We start from the raw sequence: 7,145 nt of genomic DNA on the forward strand, positions 1-7,145 counted from the left end.
TTATTCCAAGAGATAGTGTTCCCTGAAGTCTATTTGGGGTTGTTACTTGTACACTGCATGATCGCCCCAACACTCAGCTTCTAGAAGAATGTTAGAGAAACTGAGACTGGATGTTCTCATGCCAACATCTGAACATTGCCTTCACACACACTCTCTCTCCTCTCATGTACACACATACACACCTTGAATGGTACAGTATCTCCTGTATAAATAGCCTGGCAGTGGGGAGTTTCTGTAACCCCATCGGTGTACCTGGCTCCAAAGATAAACTGGATCACACAGCTGGGACACACACACACACACACACACACAAACACATCCTGGCTGAACCAGACCACTATCCCGTTCTCGTTCCCAGATTCCCAGTCCATCTGGGAACGGGAATGTTCTCTCTACTTCGCTCTCTTCTCCAGTCTGTCTGTCTTTCTTTATCTCTCTCCCTCTCTCTTTCTCTCTCCTATTTTTCTTTCTCTCCCCTTTTTTCTCTCTTCTTGTTTTTCTCTCTAGATTTCTGTTCTCTCATTACCTCTGGAAGAACAAACTGTTACAGCCTCGACCAGAGAGAAGTCTTGTGTTTTACAGCTGAGGTAATATCACCACCCACCTCCTCAGTACTGAGAACTAATCTGTTTCTCAATCTATTTCTGGGGGATCCTGAGGGAGCCCACATTTTGTTCCAGCCCAGCACTAACTCATCTCATCCAATTGGTTAATATCCTGTGTTTGCCGTCACACCCATCAATCACTCCCCATCCTGTCTCTCATAGTGACGCGTCTCCTTCCTGCTCCAGGAACAGCTGGTCAGAGAGATCAGTCTGTCAAGGGACAACTTTACACTACACCTTTACCACACCACAGAGACTGTCCAGACGCCAGAGGAAAGAGACTCGGTATCCATTTCAGTCTAACGGCCACAGCACTGGTGGATGTCTGCATTCCACTTCCTATCTTGTAAAAGTCCTGTGTGGATAGACATCTCTTGTTTTTGTTGCACGGTGGTAGACTTTGATCCTTTATCAGGAGACAGGCACCAGGCCCTTAAACACACAACATTCTAGAAGGAGGTCGAAGAGCATATTAGCAAAGGTGAAATGGAGCCTCTACTGCTAGACTGGTACCTCCATTACTGGAGCTGTGCTGCTTGTTCAGACTGTTGTTTGTTTTAACTGTTTCTATCGATTTGTACAACGTGGCTGTTGGTATGTTACCTTCTTTCAATAATCCCTCCCAACAAAGGCATTATCTGACCTTGACCGTTCTTATAGGATACTGCTGGTAGAGAAGAGAAGCTGTTCTAATCTTGCATATACCACTAGGAGCTTAGAGCAATTTTACATGCCAGCAAAAAAACAAACATTAAAAGCAGCATATTCGATGATCGTTCAAAAGTGTGATCTTTTGTCATTTAATATGGATTTTTATATATATATATATATATATATGGGCTTAGTTTGCTTGACCCAAATGCTTTGATTCTGCCTATGTTATTCCCATAATTCTCACCTCCATATTCTAAAGCGGTATTGTCCGATCGATGCACTCGCTTTAGAGCGTGGCTACTGCTTGTGATTCCTGTGTGTGTGTATAAAAGGATCTGCATTGCGTTGGATTTTAGTGAACATAAACAAATCTTGTGAACTCTTCACATTCGTGAATGCTTGGGTAGAGCTCCTTCTCTGCTCCTGTAGTTTAACCTTCATAGTTATCCTGGTACAACAACAACACGACTTACTCTCTAATCAATTTCTCGCTCCTTCTAAGGATGGATTTGAGCTTCCTTTATTCGTTCATTTCTAAGAGTGTTCTTGTCATGGTACAGAAGAATGGTCACAAGGTCAATCAATTGCTGGTTCGGTGTGGAAGACCTGTGTCCTGGATGTCAAATGTTCCCACTTAGTTACACAAAAGTTTGAAGTAGTTTAGTTTTGGTACATAACTGAGGTTAGGATTCAACCCTGAAAAAAGTACTTAAACCCACAAACCCCTGAAGTAATAAGTTGAGTTGTACTTCCCTTCCTCCCATCCCTCTCCCAGAAGGGAGGGAAGAAATATGGCGCTGGACAAAGCACCTTGGTGGAGATTAGACTGCACCAACCATCCATCACGCTCCGGGCCGGTCCTTGGAATATATTATGTCCTGATAATCTGATTGTGCATGTCAATGAACGATGCTGTAGAATTCCCCTCCTGTCCTTAGTACCACCAGTATTTGTAGGGTGGCTCAAGATTGACATTGGCCTTAACCGCAGATCTAGGATCAGATTCCCTTACCCACAACCCTAACCTTAACCATTAGGTAGATGGGAAAAACATCTGACCCTGTATCAGTGGTGAGAGGCAGAGTCTACATACTGCTGTTTAGTGTGTATGTGTTGAATAGAGAGACATAATGTTTCAGCAGCCTTCCTTATAATCTGTGTCAGAGCCGGGAGCAACGCCATCCTATTCACAATCCCATTGGCTTAATGCACCGTGTCCGTCATGCTAATTTATGCCATTAGATGTGGCGGTACTAGGCTGTGTTAAGTCTTCACACACACACACACACACACACACACACACACACACACACACAGCTCACTGGTCACCATAGCAGCACCCACTCGTAGCACACGCTCCAGCAGGTATATCTCACTGGTCACCCCCAAAGCCAATTCCTCCTTTGGTCGTCTTTCCTTCCAGTTCTCTGCTGCTAATGACTGGAACGAACTGCAAAAATCTCTGAAGCTGGAGACTCATATCTCCCTCACTAGCTTTAAGCACCAGCTGTCAGAGCAGCTCACAGCACCTGTACATAGCCCATCTGTAAACAGCCCATCTAACTACCTACCTCATCCACATACTGTATTTATTTATTTCTTGCTCCTTTGCACCCCAGTATCTCTACTTGCACATTCATCTTCTGCACATCTACCATTCCAGTGTTTAATTGCTATATTGTAATTACTTCGCCACCATGGCCTATTTATTGCCTTAACTTCCCTCATTTGCACTCACTGTATATAGACTTTTTGTTTTCTTTTGTTCTACTGTATTATTGACTGTATGTTTTGTTTATTCCATGTGTAACTCTGTTGTTGTATGTGTCGAATTGCTATGCTTTATCTTGGCCAGGTCGCAGTTGCAAATGAGAACTTGTCCTCAACTAGCCTACCTGGTTAAATAAAGGACTTGTTCTCAACCAGCCTACCTGGTTAAATAAAGGTGAAATAAAACACACACACCTCACCATCAGACACAGTATGTAAACAAAGAACCAGTGAGAGAACATGAGAGGATTGGTTTATTCGGATCCCTATTCGCGTTTGCAGAAGGAGCAGCTATTCTTCCTGGGGTCCACAAAAAACATGACAAGTAACAAAATACTGGTATTTTATTAGGATCCCCATTAGCTGTTGCAAAAGCAGCAGCTACTCTTCCTGGGGTCCACAAAAAACCTGAAACATAATAGAGAATGACATAATACAGAACAACGGGGAGCGGCGTTGTGCCATGAGGTGTTGCTTTATCTGTTTGTTGCAACCAGGTTTGCTGTTTATTTCAGCAATATGAGATGGAAGGAAGTTCCATGCATTAAGGGCTCTATATAATACTGTAAGCTTTCTTGAATTTGTTCTGGATTTGGGGACTGTGGAAAGACCCCTGGTGGCATGTTTGGTGGGATAAGTGTGGGTCAGAGCTGTGTGTAAGTTGACTATGTAAACAATTTGTGATTTTCAACACATTAATGTTTCTTATAAACAGAAGAAGTGATGCAGTCAGTCTCTTCTCAACTCTTAACCAAGAGAGACTGGCAGGCATAGTATTTATATCAGCCCTCTGATTACAATTAAGAGCAAAACGTGCCGCTCTGTTCTGGGCCAGCTGCAGCTTAACTAGGTCTTTCCTTGCATCACTGGACCACACGACTGGACAATAATCAAGATTAGACAAAACTAGAGCCCGCAGAACTTGCTTTTTGGAGTGTGGTGTCAAAAAAGCAGAGCATCTCTTTATTATGGCCAGACCTCTCCCCATCTTTACAACCATTGAATCTATATGTTTTAACCATGACAGTTTACAATCTAAGGTAACACCAAGTAATTTAGCCTCAATTTGTTCAACAGCCTCACCATTCATTACCAGATTCAGCTGAGGTCTAGAACTTAGGGAATAATTTGTACCAAATACATTGCTCTTAGTGTTAGAGATGTTCAGGACCAGTTTATTTCTGGCCACCCATTCCAAAACAGACTGCAACTCTTTGTTAAGGGTTTCAGTGATGTCATTAGCTGGTGTTGCTGATGGTTGAATCATCAGCATACATGGACACACATGCTTTGTTTAATGCCAGTGGCAGGTCATTTTTTTAAATAGAAAAGAGTAGAGGGCCTACTGGTACACCCCACTTTACATGTTTGACATTAGAGAAGCTTCCATTAAAGAAAACTCTCCGTTCTTTTAGATAGATAGATAGATCTGAATCCACGATATGGCAGAGGTTGAAAAGCCATAATACGTATGTTTTTTTTCAACAGCAAGGACAGTCAATTTCAAATACAACTATATACAAACAATCAAATAAATAAATAGTACATACAATACAAAAACAAAATAGTGTTAGGCAAAGCAGTTCATCTCTCGTCAACCCTCAACCAGGAAAGACTGGCATGCACCTTGTTGATGTTAGTTAGTTTGGCTAAGTCTGCAATTGACAAGACCAGAGCCTGAACAACTAGTACGGTTGATATTTGTGTCAAAAACACGCAACATCGCAACAACTTTGTCAATATGACTTGGCCGTGATAATTGACCATCCAATGTTTTACCTAGGAGTTTAGCTTCCTCAACTTGCTCAACGGTCACACCCTTTATACACAACTCCAGCTGAGGTTTAGGTCTTAGAGAATGTTTTTAACCCAATACAATGCTTTCATTTTAGATGAACTTAAGACCAGATACTGACTGTAACTCCTTATCAGTGAGCTCACTGGCTTTGGGTGCTGACGTGAAGTGTGAAATCATCCGCAGTACATAGTCATTCTAGCTTTGTGTCAGACCAGTGGCAAATCATTAGTAAAAATAGAGAAGAGGAACTTCTCAAAGCAACTGCTCTGAGGGACACCACACTGTACATATCTGATGTTAGAGAAGCTTCCATTGAAGAACACTCTCTGGGTTCTATTGGATAAACACCTATCCAACCCTGTGGTGATGTAAAGCCATAGCAAGTGAGTTTCTTCAATTTATAATCAGTAACATCAAAGGCGGCCCTGAAATCTAACAATACAGCTCACACTATCATCTTATTGGTGTTATTGTTTAACCAATCATCTGTCTGAGTCAGTGCAGTAACCAATCATCTGAGTGAGTGGCCTTCTCTAAATGCATGCTGAAAGTCAGCAGTTAACTTGTTCTCTGAAAAATAGCATTGTATTTGGTCAAACACAATTCTCTCCATCAGTTTACTAAGAACAAGCAGCAAATTAATTGGGTGGCTGTTAGAGCCAGCAAAGGGTGCTTTACTATTTTTAGGTATTGGAATTACTTTAGCTTCCTTCCAAGCCTGTGGACACACACTCCTTTAGGCTTTGGTTAAAGATCTAGCAAATAGGGGTAGAAATACAGTCTGCTACCATTCTCAATAGTTTCTCATCAAGGTGGTCTATACCTGGTAGCTGATCATTATTGATGAATGACAGTAGTTTTTCCACCTCTCCCACACAAACTTGACCAAATTCAAAACAGCAATCCTTCTCTTTCATTATTAGATCTTTAATACAAAAATATGATGGTTCACTGTTCAATGTTGTATTTTCACTTGAGATTTTCCACTTTACTAGTAAAATAGTCAGAGGTGCAACTTTGGTTTTAGAAGTGGGGGGGATATAACCTGGCGGGGGTTAATATTACCTTTTTAGTTTCATTTTGGGGTCACTTTTATTGTAAATAAAAATAGAATATGTTTCTAAACACTTCTACATTAATGTGGACGCTACCATGCTTACGGATAATCCTGAATGAATCGTGAATAATGATGAGCGAGAAAGTTATAGATGCACAAATATCATACCCCCACAAAAATGCTAACCTCCCCTGCCATTGTAATGTTGAGAGGTCAGCACGTCTTGGGGGTATGATATTTGTGCATCTAACTTTCTCACTCATCATTATTCACAATTTATTCAGGATTATCCATAATCCATTTCAAGACCATGATTGTAATTTTGTCAAATCAACACCATAATAAGAGTTTAAAATGTCCAGTATTTCTGTGTTCATGTTTCAGAACAACATATAGATTCTTTAGACGTTCACGACTACTAACCCAAACAGTGGGGAACAATGAGGGCCTACTACGCCTTCAAAGGGCTAAGGATTTATGAAATAGTTATTACATTTACATTTAAGTCATTTAGCAGACGCTCTTATCCAGAGCGACTTACAAATTGGTGCATTCACCTTATGATATTCTGATTTCATCTTTTCAGTTTTTGTTGGAAAGGAAAGGGTTTACACTGAAGGAAAAAAAGATCCAGTCAGGATTTTTCTTTACTGGTCTCTGGGAAGATAAATCTAGCTAGCTAAGTCAGCCATTGGCTAGACCATCAGAAGCTAGATAAAGACATCTGCAATTCAACTGTATTAGGGCAAAATCTTGGAGTGACAATGGAATCAGCCAATCAAATTTTGACTTAATGGGTGGGACCGTTTTTACAAAAACATTTGGAAAATTCTGCCTTAAAGGCATTGGTGGTTCTAAACCATTTCAACTGGGGTGGTCAAGCTGGGGCCAGTTGTACTGTTAGAGGGGCCAGTTACATTAGACGTTATTGTTGTCATATTGTTTTCTTCACTGCATTAGCAGGCAAAAGACCATGTTCATAATCATTAGTGTTCCGTGTTGCAACTGTCTAATAACGGATATAAAAAAAGAACGATAGCAAAAATTTGTTATGTAAAAATGATTTCATACTCCACATATAGAGGGGCCACAAGGGGGTCCAAAATTGTTGTCACAGGGGCACTGCCCCCCCCCCCCAGAACCGCCCCTGCTTAAAGGCCAACTGGGTCACTGCGCAATAGCGAGTAGTAGTTTTCCCAGGTCTAGCTAGCTAGTTTTGGTTGTCGGTTAGTTTGCAGCAGCTGCAGCAGGTGTTATCAAA

This window comes from Salmo salar, chromosome ssa01 (genome assembly GCF_905237065.1).
Source record: "Salmo salar chromosome ssa01, Ssal_v3.1, whole genome shotgun sequence".
NCBI lineage: Eukaryota > Metazoa > Chordata > Actinopteri > Salmoniformes > Salmonidae > Salmo > Salmo salar.